At 46.0% G+C, this 16,171-nt stretch overlaps 1 long non-coding RNA gene across 1 annotated transcript; it reads left to right on the forward strand.

The window, feature by feature from the left end:
• The first annotated feature begins 8,388 nt into the window (after positions 1-8,388).
• LOC121501858 (uncharacterized) lies at positions 8,389-9,417 on the forward strand. The gene is made up of 3 exons (XR_005990699.2): positions 8,389-8,568; positions 8,621-8,985; positions 9,040-9,417. It is a non-coding gene; the product is annotated as an uncharacterized lncRNA (long non-coding RNA).
• Positions 9,418-16,171: the final 6,754 nt, after the last annotated feature.

The following is a 16,171-nucleotide window of genomic DNA, read 5'->3' on the forward strand; positions in this document are numbered from 1 at the left end:
ATTTTTTTTTCTATTTTTTTTTTACACTAAACTACAAAAAAAAAGCCCGAAATCGAAATTTTTTTTGAATGGCCGCCATTTTGTTTAAAAAAATTTAAAAAAAAATCTGTTCCGTCACCCGAAAATGACATCAATTCTGATTATAACCCCGTTTTTATTTTTCATTTCGGACGCTCTGGAGACCCTGAATCGTGGCCGCCAGGACGACACCTTTTTTTTCGACCACCAAGTTTGAAGTATCATTACTCTTTGAACAACCCTCGTATCGAGGCAAGAACAACTTTTTTAGTTACTTTGAACATTTTTGAATACAATAAATAAAAAAAGTTTTCAATTATTCTTTGCGTTTTCAAATAAGAATTTTTTTAAAAAGGGTCCAAAAAACGGCTTTTGAATGAGAAGACCCCCTTAAAGCGTATGTACACCCTAACCAAACAAACTGGGATGAGAATCTAAGTAAAATCTGTTGTTCTCTTCGTTCTAGTTTCCACACTGCAACGAATAATACCCCTTATCGCCTTGTTTTTGGTCAGCAGATGATCACCCATGCAAGCACGTATGAGCTTTTGCGTCGCTTGAGCTTGTTAGAGGATCGATCTATCGTATTTAACAAGGACGATTCTTTTGATCTGATGAGAAATCAAGGCAACCTTCACGTACAAAAACAATATACCCGCAATGAAAGAGCGTATAATTTGCGAAGTAAAGTTGCTTTGCGAAGGGCTTCAATGCAAAATTAGCCCCAACATTTGTGAAAGGAAGAATAAGGCGGAAACTAGGATCAGCGTATTATGAAATTGAAGACATGCAAGGAAAGCTAGTTGGCAAATACCACGCTAAAGATATTAAGCAATAGGTATTTGTGCCAAGCGTGTATCTCCCTTGTTGAGCCCCCAACAAGTGTGATTTTAGCGGGGGGGAATTGTAGTAGCGCTTGTCACTAGCGACTGAGCCATCTAGCGGCTGAATTCAAACTAGGCGCCATATCGGCTAGTATGATCAACAGCGCCACCTATGGGCGGAGTTGCAATACCATAGTTAAATTTATATCGCATACTTTATTTTATACTAGCCCCAAAATACAAGCCTGGGCTTAGCGTAAGTGCAGCTAACTTTGCGCTGCCAATTTCCTTTTCCTCTAAGATCTTAAGCCGGACAAACGTGGTATTGTTAATTAAAAATTAATCCTCCACCTGTCCGCCAATCTAAAGTGTTTGAGTGTGCCAGACTCAAGGTATGTACTGGATACATCATTATTTCAACCCAGAAAACTAATAAAAATTAATTTATTAGTTTCTGGCACTTTGTGCCTAATTGAGGATCGACTTGCCTCGAGGAGCACCCCCCCGGCAGTACTACGGCCAACTGCGCCCAGCGGCAGAACGGCTAGCAGAGTCCGAGGTCTGCATTTTGGTTCCGTGGATCGGAGACCAAGCCAAAAGTCTGAACTTGGCCATCGAGTTCCCAATTTTTCTTCGGCCAGCGGAGCCCCATCGTCCAACAACAACAACATGGGAAAATACCCTAACCTCCAGCATTGAACAACAACAACAAGTGCAAATAACTTCAAGCTCCGCTTTGCATATTTTTCTGTACAACAACAACTAGTGAAGATAACCAAAAGTTAGGCTGAATAGCAATAACAACTAGGGACTATGTGCCTTCCTTAAGTTTTGTTTTTGTACAACAACAACAAGTGAGAATAACCCTAGTGATCATGTGCCCTTAGTTTTTGTACAACAACAACAAGTGAAAATAACCTAAATTCAGGCAACAACAACTAGTGACAACAACAATTAAAAATAACCTAATTCGGTGCCTGAGTCAACAACAACCACAAAGGAAAATAATTTAATTAAATATAAATAATTTGATTTTTCTTGTTTGCCCAATCTTAAATAACAACAATATGAATTAATTAAAGTGGCACAATAGTGGATTAATTAATCTTCGACTATATTATTTTCCTGAATTATTTTTATATTTTTTACAAATTTAATAGTATAAATTTAGATTGTGAATGTGAACGAGAAGAAATGAGAAATGAGGCTCGAAGTACTGTGAAATAAATAAAAATAATTAAGTCTATTTGTATGATGTAGTTAGCAAGGAAAAATCCTTTTATTTTTTTTTATTCTTTTATTTTGGAGAAAGATCTTTCGCCGAGGAAATAATGGATTACTGTAAGTCACCCAAACTCTTTATTATTTAATTTTATTATTTTTATTTGATCGCCATTTCTTATCCTTTAATGAATTAATATATTAAATAATGTAACTTTAAATATTAAAAACAATTATATACTTCTCTTGAATTCGTAAAATACCTAGTAACAAAATAATAATAACGAAATATAAATAGATACACTGAAAATAATCAGGGTGAATCAAAATGAAAAGAACTCTTACTTAATTCTTTATTAATTATAATTATCATATTTAATTTTCGGTTAGTTTCTACTGTATAAAATAAACGCCTTCTCATTATCTCGTCATAGTTAAATGAAAGAAAAACTAGTTAAACGCGAAAGAAAGCCAAATGCAGACAATTTCATGAAGTATTATTATTAAATCTCGTTAGTAATTAAATTAAGTTCTTATGTTAATGCCAACCCAAAATGAATTCTATTTCTTCTATAATTAGTCCTTAATAAAAATTATAATGAAGCGTGAGTAGACGATTTTCTTAAGGAATCATGGCAATCGGAAGTGGAGCAATGACGTAGCGGTTCCACAACCGATCAAGGGATCGCCTAATATCCTTTAGGAACACCTAGCACTGGCGATCATTGGTAGGGTGGGGATAACGCGGCTCAATACCACCTGAGTTGGCGCATACGGTTGTGCAGGACCCGATGACTTCCTCTCTCAGACTATTTCCCTTTTGCCTCCCTCTCGATAGTGACACTCAAGACCAATGACTACACCAATACCCGCACGTGAATTTTATTTGTTATTGTGTATACCCGCGAGCAATGAGCCTAGCAGAAGATTAAGTAGGGAACCTCCCCAACGCCCGACTAACACTGAGCCGGAAAATTATCACGTGCTCTGCGAATAGGACTCCCCGACCATCCGTTCGTTTTCTCATATCCCTGATCCTTTTCGGATATGTACGTTATATGCTACAATAATAAATTGGCGCCCAACGTGGGGCCTTGAAGAGAGATTCGACAGGTCCTAAAAATAAAATAAAGTGATTTAAACAGCTAGATCACAAAAATGTTGTCTTGGTTTTGTGCTACATTCCAGTTTCGACTTCAGAGAAAAGAATTAGGAAATTCTACATGGCGTTAGTACCAGTTCTGAAAACGGTATTTCACTAAAAGTTTTGGTTGCAGGAAAGATAAATCTAAGAAACAAGGATTTAACTCCGCTCGCAGGATTAGAAGTGTAATAGCCGACAAAGGATAAAGGTTAACTCGACTGGATTTCGGCTCCGAATTTAATCGGTACCTTACCGTTAGTATACCAATATCCTGAGCTCGAAGTATACTGGAATGCAAGTATTTATGGTCCTTTGCTTTATTGAAGCATTTGTTCCTTAAATTTTCCTTTTCGTTCCCTTTCCCTTTCTCCATCAACCCCTTTCTATTTTCCCTTAATGCTATTTGTTGTCTTAACTAGCAGGAATTTTATATTCGGATTGACTAGCTATATGCTCCTACCTATTGTAAATATTTGTATATCGGGGATAGCAGATGAGCGAATCGTAAAAGAATATATACCGCTTCGTTAGGACAACTGACATGTATAAAAATATGTCTATTATTCACTTGAACCTGAATATAATGATACATAAGATGACAATTAGTAGATCTTTCAACCAAAACGTCTTTTCGGATTAAAGATTATTTTACCAAGGATGTAAAGGATTTGGGGGATTGCGTCATCAATGTAGGTTCGGGGTCAATGTTTTCTATGATAGTCTGAATAAAGTAGTATGGAAGTGTAAATAGTCTTGCCCATGGAAGAAGTCCATGATTCCTGAATATTGATTAAATTAGATTTTTTATTATTTTCTATTGTGTTAAGATCAAATATATTTAAAGATAAACATTATTAATTAATACGGTAACCTTTGGTATTCACTTTATATACGAGTGGATATTATGCATTCATAACAAGTTAATATGGAGGAACAACTTCCAAGAGATATTCAATGCTATCTATCCACCAATTGTAACCACACGTTCCATTGGGCCTGTTTCAACACTAAAGTTGGAAATCGAGATTCTTGCCCAGTGTGCAGATCGAAGTTAGAAAGATCGCGTATGACCCTAACTGTTAATACCGACCTAAATCAATCCTCTCAGAGTTTACCATCAGACAATATGCCAGTCCGACTTTGAAGTCATCCTAAGGAAGTGAATGCCCCTCCAGAAACTATAAGTGCAGAGATAGGAAACGAACCAGGTCGCGAAAATCAGGCAATTGGGGAAGAACAAAGTCCGTCTCCTGTTTTGAATGAATTACAACAATCAGTAGTTGAGGCTATGAGTGCAGCAGCTATAAGACAAACAGAGCTTATAACTCGAGCCATGAATGTGGGTTTTCAAAATCTTCAAAAAGCACTTACGCAAAGAGAAGATTCTCGAACCGGAAGCGTTCCGGCCGCAAACGCAAGGGGAAGTAACCTTGTGACTTCGGTAAACTCCGTACCCTCGGGTTTGTCTTCCAGAACTTCAGACTTAAGACCAGATCGTATAGGTCAAATTATAAGTCACTGGAACCTAAAGTTTTCAGGAAAATCAGCTATGAGTATAGATGGTTTCCTACATCGAGTAGAAACGCTTACGCGGAAAACTCTAGACGGAAACCTTGAGCTTTTGACGTGTCATATTAGCACGTTGCTAGAAGGACCGGCTAGTGAATGGTACTGGCGGTACCAAGAAAGTGTTCAAGAAGAAACTTGGACCAGTTTATCTGAAGCTTTAAGAGAGCAGTTTAGGGAAGAACGAACTGATGTGAGTATCAGAGCATCCATTGATCGTCGCAAACAGAAGACAGGAGAATCTTTTGATGAGTTTTATGAAAGCATTGTTAAATTAACCGCTAAGTTGTCCGTGCCGATGGCTGAGTTGACCTTGTTAGAGTGCGTTCGATCAAATTTATTGCCTGAAATCCAACTCAATTGCTATACCACAATTTTAGTAGTGTAGCCCAGTTAAGGCGCGTGGTACGAATGCGAGAAGCTTTTATGCACTCTGTCAATCCTGCCGTGCGAAAACCTCTTCCTGCTCCTCGTCGTATGATACACGAGATCAAAACCGAATCCGAAGTTGAAAGCGAGCCAGAAGATGTTGAGCTGTCCGCAATAACAACTTCGTGTTGGAATTGTGGTAAAAGTGGTCATTTATATCATGATTGCTACGATGAGCGAAAAGTCTTCTGCTACGGTTGTGGAAAACCAGACACATATCGACCCTCTTGTCCTAAGTGTACTGGTACAAAAAACTGTCAAGCTCGTGCACAACTGAGAAGTGCACGCAAACCGACTGTTTCCAAAGCAACCAACACCGAATAGAAGAATCCGAAGCTTCTTACCAACCCTCACCAGATTTGACCAACAACCCTGAATGTTCTATTGACCCGGCGATTACCCTTTCTGCGGTATCTGAAAGATATGCTAAGAGAAGAAGGCGTTCTCAAAGACGCATAAAAACTTATTATCGAAACTTGCAAAAGGAACAAAAGTGTTTACTGTCAGCGATAATTTCTGCCGATAGTCGTCCATATGCGAATGTAAAAGTCCTAGGTCGCTCAATTTCTGGCTTAATGGACACCGGTGCTTCTATCAGTTGTATCGGAGGTGCTTTGGCTAAATAGTTATTGCAAGAACAGGTAAAATATAAGCCCATGACTAATTCAGTCCGAACTGCGGATGGACAAACTCAAAATATAACTGGCAAGATTAGTGCAGACGTTGAATATAAAGGTGATAAGAAAAATTTAATCTTTTACCTTACCTTTATTAGTACAGTCGCTATATTTAGGCATCGATATTTGGAAAGAGTTCCAGTTACTTCCGTTAGGTCTTCTTCAATCCACTCCGGAAAAAAGCCTAGCAGCTATCGACCCTGACTTGTTCAGACCGATCTCCCGCGAACAACAAGTTGAATTGCAAAAAACCGTTCAAAATTTCCCATCCTATACGGAAAAAGGTTTAGGCAGAACTAACATACTCTCTCATTCCATTGACGTAGGCGACGCGAAGCCAATTAAACAACGCCATTATCCGGTGTCACCTGCGATTGAGAAACTTCTGTTTGAAGAGATAGATCGTACGTTAGCCCTTGGTGTCATAGAGGAGTCAGAAAGTGCCTGGTCCTCACCAGTCGTTTTAGTTTGCAAGCCAGGCAAAGTCCGCCTGTGTATCGGCAGCCGTAAAGTGAATGCAGTCACTCGTAAGGATGCATACCCAATGCCAATAATTGACGGTATTTTAAGCAGACTACCAAAAGCCGAAGTTATCACTAGTCTCGATTTAAAAGATGCCTATTGGCAAATTCCTCTCGAGCCAGGCTCTCGCGATAAAACCGCTTTTACTATACCAGGTAGAGCATTATACCAGTTTACTGTTATGCCGTTTGGGTTAACCAATGCCCCATCGACCATGTCGAAATTGATGGATCGCATTATACCCGTTACATTGAAAAACGAAGTATTTATTTACTTGGATGACCTATTGATTGTATCAGATACATTTAATCGACACTTGTCCGAAATAGCGAAATATCATTTTGCTTAGCCAAAGCTGGCTTAACCACCCTATGGTGGTACCAAAAATTCATTTGTAATTTTGCTTCTATCGGTGTACTGGCGGTGTACTGATGCAGATAAATGAAGAAGGCGATGACGTGCCGATCTCATACATATCTCGAAAGCTTAACAAATGCCAGCGTAACTACTCTGTTACAGAAAAAGAATGTTTGGCAGCTATGTTAAGCATTAAGAAATTCAGAGCGTATATCGAGGCACATCCTTTCACGGTAATAACCGACCATGCCTCTTTAAAATGGCTGATGACTCAATCCGATCTCAGTAGCCGATTAGCTCGATGGGCTCTGTTCATGCTGAACAAGGGGCAATATCGCCAGGGGAGCATCTCTGGGGAAAATGTACCTGTCGCCATATTAGTGGTACCTCTCTTTTATTACTCTGAAAATAAATTCCAAAGAAGACGGATCGTTTTGTCCTCCTCATCATCATATCGAACTCTGCCATCTTTTATTGGGAAATTTCTGGAATTGTACTTGCCACGGCCCCCGACAGCTTCATTTTTGGTCCTTCGCCCGAGATATTCCAGCGCCTTTTTTGCCAAGATAAGTACGGTGCCGAAATTCCCATCATATATGTATGTACATACATGCATATATATGTAGATATACTGCTGCATCCAATTTATTTAAAACACTACCAACTTGGGCAGTAGTATATGTATATATATGCATGTGTTTACATGGCTATATGCCCCTTTCCTATTTTCTAAATCAGCCAATATCCGAAAAGGTTTACATCCAGTTTTTTTTTTCCATACATAAAAAACCACACCGATTCCGTAGTATATGTACGTATATACTTACACAATTTGCATACGCACATAGGTATGTACGAACATTGCCGATTTATGAACATACATATGTAGATCACCTTTGGTTCACAAATCGGCGGCATTTAGAAGAGAAAAAATAAATAAAGATCATATTCCATCCACCACAAATATCCATATGTACATGTTTTCCATCCACTGCATCCACAACAACAAAACAAAAGATAAATAAAGTTAACCCCCTCCTCCAGCTGGCCGATCATACGTGCATATAAATACATACATATATGCACATATTCATGCAAATTTGCCGGACCGGCAATTGAGACTCGGCGGGTATCAGTGTCGCTGCATTCGAACACAAAACCAAGTGAAACAAACAAAATTAAAAAATCTGCGTTTTTAATAGTTGTTTATTTGTTTATTTTGCGTAAATACATATGTATGTAAGTACAGGCCGCCAAGGTTGCGACGCTATTACCATACGCGTCTGTTAATGAGCCGTTCACACTTGGGTGCATTTTTTTTTGCATTATTGGTTTTTGAGTTTCAATTCGACTAATTTACAACCTAATTTTTCCAAATTGTGTACACCGTTCCGATTATTTTTTTGGTACGCATTATCCAGCGTCCAAGCATATCTTAAAAGGCGATAAGCATACATTTTCGATTTATCCTTTTGTCTTCACTTGTTACGGAACTGCATATTCCCTGGGCAATGCCGGACTAGCTCAGTGGATGCCCAGGGGGGGTAGGAACCTATGCCCGCAGTCCGCACAACAAAACACCGATTAATCGGACGTCTCAACAAAACTCCTCACTAACAGATAACACATCTCTAACAAACAAAAGTAAACAAACCAAAAATTGACGACTTTTGCGGAATGGTGGCATAGATGGAGTCGCCACGACGCTCCCGCCCAACCTGTGGTGCCTCCGGTGTGTCTAGGGGCACCACCCATCTCCGGCGGACCGGAGTCTAATCCAGGCGGCTCGACGGCCGGCCCATCTCCCCAGGTAAATACTTTTTACTCAAAGTTCATCGTGTTTAATACTTTATAAATTCAAGGTATTTAAGGCTAACATTGGCAGAGTACATATTTGTAACCCAGGTAACACCTCACTTGCTCCCGGCGAGAGCGTGGCCTCAGCCAGGGATGCGCTCGCGCCAAGGCTGCCAAGCAAATGTTTCCGGATATCGCGGAGGAGAAGCGGCGCTCCGCCAACACACAACAGGCCACAACCTGGCCAAAAGAATTTGCTACTTCCAACCTGATATCCCTACTGGAGCTCCAAGAGAAATAAAAGGGGAGAGGGTTCTTCTTCGATTTTGGTTCAGCTTCTTCACCCCTAATCGGCCCTATTGCAGCCTTGTGTTGCACAAATCCCGGACCCAGGGACTACGACAACGCAGAGGACAAATTACGGCGATACGTGAGTTTACAAAAAAAAAATACATCAAACACTAATTAATTAATTATATCTTAGCAACTAGAAGGCACTATTGGCGACCCGCAAATGGCTTCGGTGGCCTGAGTGGCCAGAAATCGTGACGACTGTTGGCGACGGCTAGCCCGAGGAAAGTAGGGCCAGTAGGACGTAGCCACGGCCACGTCGTTTCGGAGAAGAGGCAGAGCCAATGGATGTCCCCAAATATGGGTACGAAAAAACCTGCCGGTTCCAGACGGCGCTTCACGGAACGGACTCACCGGATTCCCGTTTGGCTTGATAGGTGGCTCCGTCAACGGCTGCTTTGAGGCTCGCTGGAAACCTTTTTTATCCCTCTTCTACAAATATCTCTTTTCCAGAACGTCGGCGGCGGGTAAGATTCTCCGTATAATTTCACCAATTTTCAATAAAAATCGCCGTGGCCAGCGATTGATTCACTGCCACGCTGAAATTAAACGTTTATTTAATACCACGCTTTTGAATCTTTTCACTTTCACCCACGTTCTTCAGGTAATTCCTAGCCGCCCAGGAGATTAGCTGCTTTTCGCATTGACTTTTCGTTGCTACTGCCGGCTTCCATGTTGCCTATCCCTCCCTATATAGGCTTCGGCCTGTCACCCGAGTTCAGACCTAGGAACCGTTCTTTTTTCGGTGCAACGGCCGAGGCCAAGGGTAAAAACCCTTTCTCTTAATTCCCTTGACCAAAGCCCGTTACCTATTCCCGGTTCGCTCTTTTGAATCCCTGCCCCCCTTGGTCCTAAAGATCCTGTCTCTATCGATATATCGATAGTCCTCCAGCCCATTCCGATTGAAAATGCAACACCACCCAAGGATTTGGAGAGATGCTACTGGATCACGGCGGCTCGACAGGATCATTGGGAGCATTTGAATATTGTTCCCGTGCAGTTCCGTCAGGTGCCCAACGCGGGGCCCACGCCTTACGGGAAGTATCAGATGTCTGTAGGCTCCTTTCCGTCCTTGTATACTTTGTGTTCTTTGTTCCCTTCCAGGTTAGATGCGGATGTCCTTGGCGTGATAGATGCCCAAACTTCGGCCCTGCAGATCCTCCAGCTCGTACGCATTGTTGCCTACGGCCTTTACCACTCTGGCCTTCAGGAACTTTTTGGCGAACTTTGCATTAAATTGCTTCCCAAAGTCGCTGAGGACAAAGTTCCAGCGAAAGACTTGCCCCGGCTTCGCGGTGAAGACTCTGGCCCTCTGGTCGTATCGCTGGCGACTGTGGTCATATGCGGTCTCCAGACTCTTGCGCACCTTCTCCTGTACCACCCGGAGTTTGTCAGCCGTCGGCATTCCGGCCATTTCATGGTCACACATCGACTGCAGCTTCCTTGCCAGTCGGTAGCTGGACCCATGCAGGAACATATGATGCCCGAACACCGTAAAGAACGGCGCCTCACCTGTTGCTGAATGGACGGCATTCCTGATGGCCACCTCAATCTCCGGAAGGTACGCATCCCACTCCCGATGGTCACTCTCCAGGAACCCTCGAATCGCTGCCAGGACACTCCGGTTGACCCGTTCCGCTGCGTTGCTCTGTGGGGAGTAAATCGGGGTCTTCATCGCCTCCTCGAAGATCTTCGAGGTGAACTGCCGACCGTTGTCAGAGTGCACCACCTCCGGGACTCCAAACTTGTAGAAGACCTCCGTAATTAGGAAATCTACTACGTTCGAAGCGGTTGCATCTCTCATCGCCTTGAGGAACGTGTATTTGGAGAAGTGGTCCACCACTATGAAAATCCACGCGTGTCCCTTCTTCGACATCGGATATTTGCCAAGGAAGTCGACGTACAGCTTCTGGAAAGGCCGTTCCGTCTGTACCCGCTCTCCGATCCCCACCATCATCCGGTGGTTCGGGGCCTTCGACTCCTTGCAAATCTCACATCTTCGGACGAACTCGCGGATCTGCAACACCATCCCAGGCCAGTAGAACTGCCTCCGCAGGATCTCCAGAGTCTTCCCCATTCCGCCGTGAGCTGCCTTGGGATCCGTATGGGCTCGCTCAACCAGGCTGTGGGTCAGACTCTGTGGTACCCAAAGTTTCCATGCGGATCCTTCCACTTCATCATCCAGCGTTGCCGGGGAGACTCGCTTGAAGATGAGACCGTCTTCGATCCTAAGATCCGGTAAGTTATCCGCATTCTCCTCCACTTCACGGACTAACTCCTGGTACTCATCCCCAGCAAACTCGGTGGTCTCGAAACCCAGCAACTCTGTCGGATCGACGGCGATCTCCTCCACGCATCGCGAAAGCGTGTCTGCAACCACGTTCTCGCTGCCCTTCCGGTGCTCGATGTTGAAGTTGAATCCCTGGAGCTGCAGAGACCACCTGGCCAGGCGTCCCGAGAGATCCTTCATGGACATCAACCACTTTAGGCTGGCATGATCAGTGATGCAGGTGAACGGCATCCCTTCCACATAAGGACGGAACTTCCGGATCGCCAGGAGCGCTGCCAGGCACTCTTTCTCGGTGACGGTGTAATTCACCTGGTGCTTGTTCATCTTCGCCGAGAAGAAGGCTATCGGCTGCTCCTGGTTGTCCACATCCTTCTGGAACAGAACCGCTCCAACCCCGATGTGAGAAGCGTCGCACTGGATAAAAAAGTGCCGCTTGAAGTCGGCGTGGACTAGTACCGGCGCTGTCGTTAGAGCCATCTTCAGGGCTTCGACCGCCAGCTGCGCCTCCGGACTCAGAGAAAACTTAGTGTTCCCGGTTTTCTTGAGCGCCTCGGTGAGCGGTGCTGCCAGCGTTGCGAAGTTCCTGACGAAGCGCCGATACCAGCCAGCCGTGCCCAAAAATGCTCGCACCTCCTTCATCGTCCTCGGCTCTGGCATCCTACGGATCGCAGCCACCCTTCCTGGATCCATCCGCAGACGACCTCCACCTACGATGAAGCCTAGGTAAGTCAACGACTTGAAACAAAATTTCGATTTGCTAAGCCCAATCGTCAATCCTGCTTCTCTTAGGCATTCGGCGACTCGTCGTAGGTACCGGAAGTGCGTCTCGATGTCCGGTGCCAGGATGAGCAGGTCGTCCAAGTAGACGAACACGTTGGACCGGATTTCTGCTGGGATTACTCTGTCCATGAGTCTCACCAGCCGCTGCGCCGCATTGCAGAGCCCGAACGGCATCACTCGGAACTGGTACAGGGGCCGACCAGGAACCGTAAACGCTGTCAACTCCTTGCTCTTCTCGTCCAGTTCGATCTGCCAAAACGCGAATTTTAAATCCACGCTGGAAATGTAGTGCGTCTGATCGATCCTGGACAGGATTCCATCGATACTAGGCAAGGGGTAAGCATCCTTGACGGTCACTTCGTTCAGCTTCCTGGCATCCAAACAGAACCTGTCCTTTCCAGGCTTTGAAACCACCGTCGTCCGGTTACTCCACGGGCTCTTGCTCTCCTCGATGACTCCCAGCGCCAGCATCTTGTCGACCTCGTCCTCGACCACCTTCTGCTTCGCCGGAGACATCGGATAGGGCCGATCCTTAAAAATCTTTGCGCCAGCTCTATGGAATGCTTCTCCAGGCTCGTGGTTCCTAAGCCATCCTTTTCAAAGGTGAGAAACATCAGCTTGATCTCCTCCGGCTTCCGGGACTCCGCCTCGGATAGAGACCAGGATTCGGGATCTACCTTCTCTTCGTCGTCGTCTTCTTGGTCGGCGTAGTGTTCCATTTCCCTGGCGTGGATTTCTTCGGCCTTCATCACGCTGTTTGTCGGTACTTCCCCCACTACGGCCGGAGCCAAGCCAAACGCTCGCCAAAAGTCGACTCCGAGATATGCCGGCTGCTCTAGGTACGGGCAAAGATAGAAAAGAATACTCTCTACCCTCCCTTTGTACTCCACAGGTAGCTTTAATCGCCCGATGATCGACCGATCCTCGCCTGCGGCCGTACGCACTACCGAGAAATATCTCTGGACCGGCACCCCCAACGCCTCCACCAGTTCCCTGCCGCCTTTGCCGAGCAGACTGACACTTGCACCGGTGTCCAATAGACCCGTCAGCTGCTGGCCTAAAATGGTTATCCCGGCGAAGGGCCTGGGATCGGAGATGCCGCCCCGCTGCACTGCTGCGACGACTTCTCTTCGCTTTTCCCTACGCTTTCGAAACCGCTCTCTGGCCTTCCGAACCGTTCGGGATACCTGGCGCATTCCGCACAGCTGGTGTTGTTTAAAAATTCTATTTCTAGCTTCCAAATACCTTCGCATGCGCTCCTCATATGGTAAGTACCTTAATATATTTTGATTATGGTGATTAGTATTTGTATCCTTCCTTGCAGGCTCCCCTACATCGCGGGTTTCCGTCCTGGGCGAGTTCCTCCCGCTCTCGCATCGCCCAGCCGACCGTTTCCCGCGCAATTCGGACATTTTGGGGCAACAGTATCGGCCTTTCCACATCGGAAACAGAACACTTTTCGCAGCTCCTGCTCGCAATCGCGGAATCCATGGTCTAACGCTCCGCAGTTCCAGCATCCGGCGCGGATCGGATTTCGTGGCCTCTCCCGGACTTCCTCGACCTCTGGCGGGTGCTCCTCCTCGTCTGGTTCCGGTCCAGCCACCTCGCTGACCCTGTTTCGCTCTCCTATCGGATAGCGCGTCGCTGGAAGGAGTGGTGTGCGGCTCCTGCGTCCAAAACTGCGCTCGACCTCGACGGCCTCCTGCCGCAACTCATCAACGGTGAGCAGCTCCATCGCGTAGATAAAACGCGCGATTCCCTCTCGTAAACCCTTCTTCATCACCTTTACCAAGTGCCGCTCTGGCATTGGCTTTTTCAGGCGAGAAGCAAGGGTCTGCATGGCGTGCAGGTAATCGTCTACGCCCTCTCCTGGCTGCTGCTCCAGTTGCAAGAGCAGGTGCATCCGCTGGTGCTCCGTCTCGTGGCTCTGAAACCTGTCAAGCAGCGCTCGACGCAACTGGCTCCAATGGTCCAGTCTATGCTGCTGGACGTGGATCCAATACCACTCCAACGCCCGTCCCGATAGCAACGTGTGGAAGTTTCACAGAACTTCAGCCCACGGACATCGAGTTTGGCGTTGGAGGTACTCCAACCGGAATAGGAACCCCTCGACATGGTTCCTCTCGTCCTCGCCGCTGAATGAGATGAGCGCTCCACCCTGGTGTACTGTGCGCTGCTTCCTGTTACGTCCCAGTTGGCGTACGCCCGCTCATCTTGGAACTCGCCCGCGCGGCGATCCTCCACTCGCCAATTCCGACGTCCGCCCTCGTCCCGACGGATCTCCTCGACTTCAGTGGACCACCCTGGGCTGCTGCAGACTGTCTCGTCCGGGTACGGTGCTTTCCTGGGCGGCTTCGGTGGAACACGCGGAGGTGTCCTTGCCGCTTGCCCACTGACCGTCTGGTGGCTCCGCGGTATGGCTCCACGAGCGCCCTGGGGTCCCTCCGCCTGTCGTCCCATAGGAAAAGGTTGCTGTGGCCGTCCCTCTGGCAGAGGCTGCTGTTGCCGTCCCTCTGGCAGAGGCTGCTGTTGCTGCTGGGCTGGCGTCCGCTGCGGCTCCTGTTGGTGAGTACCTACCGGTCTCAACACCTGATTCATCAGATTCATCATCTCCAGGAAGCCCGCCCGCAGCTCGTCCCGCAACCCTTGGCCGATTCCCGCCTCCTGGGACTTGCGGTACGTTTCCGCTGCCTGCGCTAGGGCGAGGTTCACCGCCGACGTGATCGTTGAGTCCACCGGAGGACTCTGGAAGCGTACCTCCTTCGGGGGGGATTCCGCCTCCAACAGCTTGTCAGCTGCTGCCCCGATAGCTTCAAACTCCAGCGACTTGAGCTGCTTCGGTTCCCCTGGCTGCTCCTCTGCCCGTCGTCGCGGTGGAGTCCTCACCAACCCGGTTGAAAACCGCGGCGGCGCGTACCCAGCAGCACCTTCCGCGTCCGTGGACCACATTTCTTCTTCCTGGGCTGAAGGACCCTTCGATCTAAGCTCATATCTGTCCTGCCTTTCCTCTGCCATTTTTTTATTAACTCCTAACCTGCGAAACACCTAACAAATTTATAACACCACCTACCCAAATCTCTAAACAAACACCTAACACTGAATAAATAAATAAATAAATAATAAATATAACGATATAAATAAATAAATAAAGCAAGATAAGTAAATAAATAACAAACAGCAAATAAATAAATATATAAACACAAATAAATAAATAAATAACCAAAAATAAATAAATAAATAACCACAACTAAATAAATAAATAACCAAAAATAAATAAATAAATAACCAGTCAACTAATTTTCCTTTCCTTCTTACTTCTTAGGGGAGATGGAGCCGATCAACCGCCGGTGGACTCCGTGCCAGATTTCCTGCGTCTTACATTCCTTCCGGTCGTCTCTACTCCGGCCGCTCGTCAACTGGACTAACTTTCAGCTGTGCTGAAAGTCGCCAGTTAAGGACTTCGGCCTTCGCAGCATCCCGTAGGATTTTCCTTGGCGAACGCGGCTTGAGGTTCACCCTGTGGCGTGGTCGTGCAACGCGCAGTGTATCCTGCGGGTCACGACACCCACCTCCAAGACGATCCCAAAAGCCACCCTCACCAGGAAAACCCAAGGATCCGCACAAAATTACGTTAACAAAACAAAAATTACCAGACTTTACGTTAATAAACAAAAAAATTAACATGTATCCCTATCAATTATCTCACAGCTTTTCTTGTATCGCGTGCTTCCTGCACGGGTCTGTGCCCGAGGGATGCAAATCCGGCGTCCTACGCCCGGATGCCACCACCTCTGCACAGCAAAACAGCTGCAAGCTGTGACTTGGAGCAATTGTCCACTCTCCTGCGGCCCAAGCCTCCCGTCTAGACAAAAACCAAAAGAAAACGATAAACAAAAAAAAATGCCTCCGCCTGGACCACCAGTCTCCATGTCCCCGGTGCAATTGCAGGCCGTAATATAGGCCTCGCAAGCCACCGTTTGTGGGGGGCTGGATAGCCCAGGACGTGACTGGACAAGACGTCCTCATCCCGATGAAAATTTTTTTTTTTTAACTTGGGCGCCATATTGTTACGGAACTGCATATTCCCTGGGCAATGCCGGACTAGCTCAGTGGATGCCCAGGGGGGGTAGGAACCTATGCCCGCAGTCCGCACAACAAAACACCGATTAATCGGACGTCTCAACAAAACTCCTCA

Source organism: Drosophila kikkawai, chromosome 3R, assembly GCF_030179895.1.
Source record: "Drosophila kikkawai strain 14028-0561.14 chromosome 3R, DkikHiC1v2, whole genome shotgun sequence".
Classification (NCBI taxonomy): domain Eukaryota; kingdom Metazoa; phylum Arthropoda; class Insecta; order Diptera; family Drosophilidae; genus Drosophila; species Drosophila kikkawai.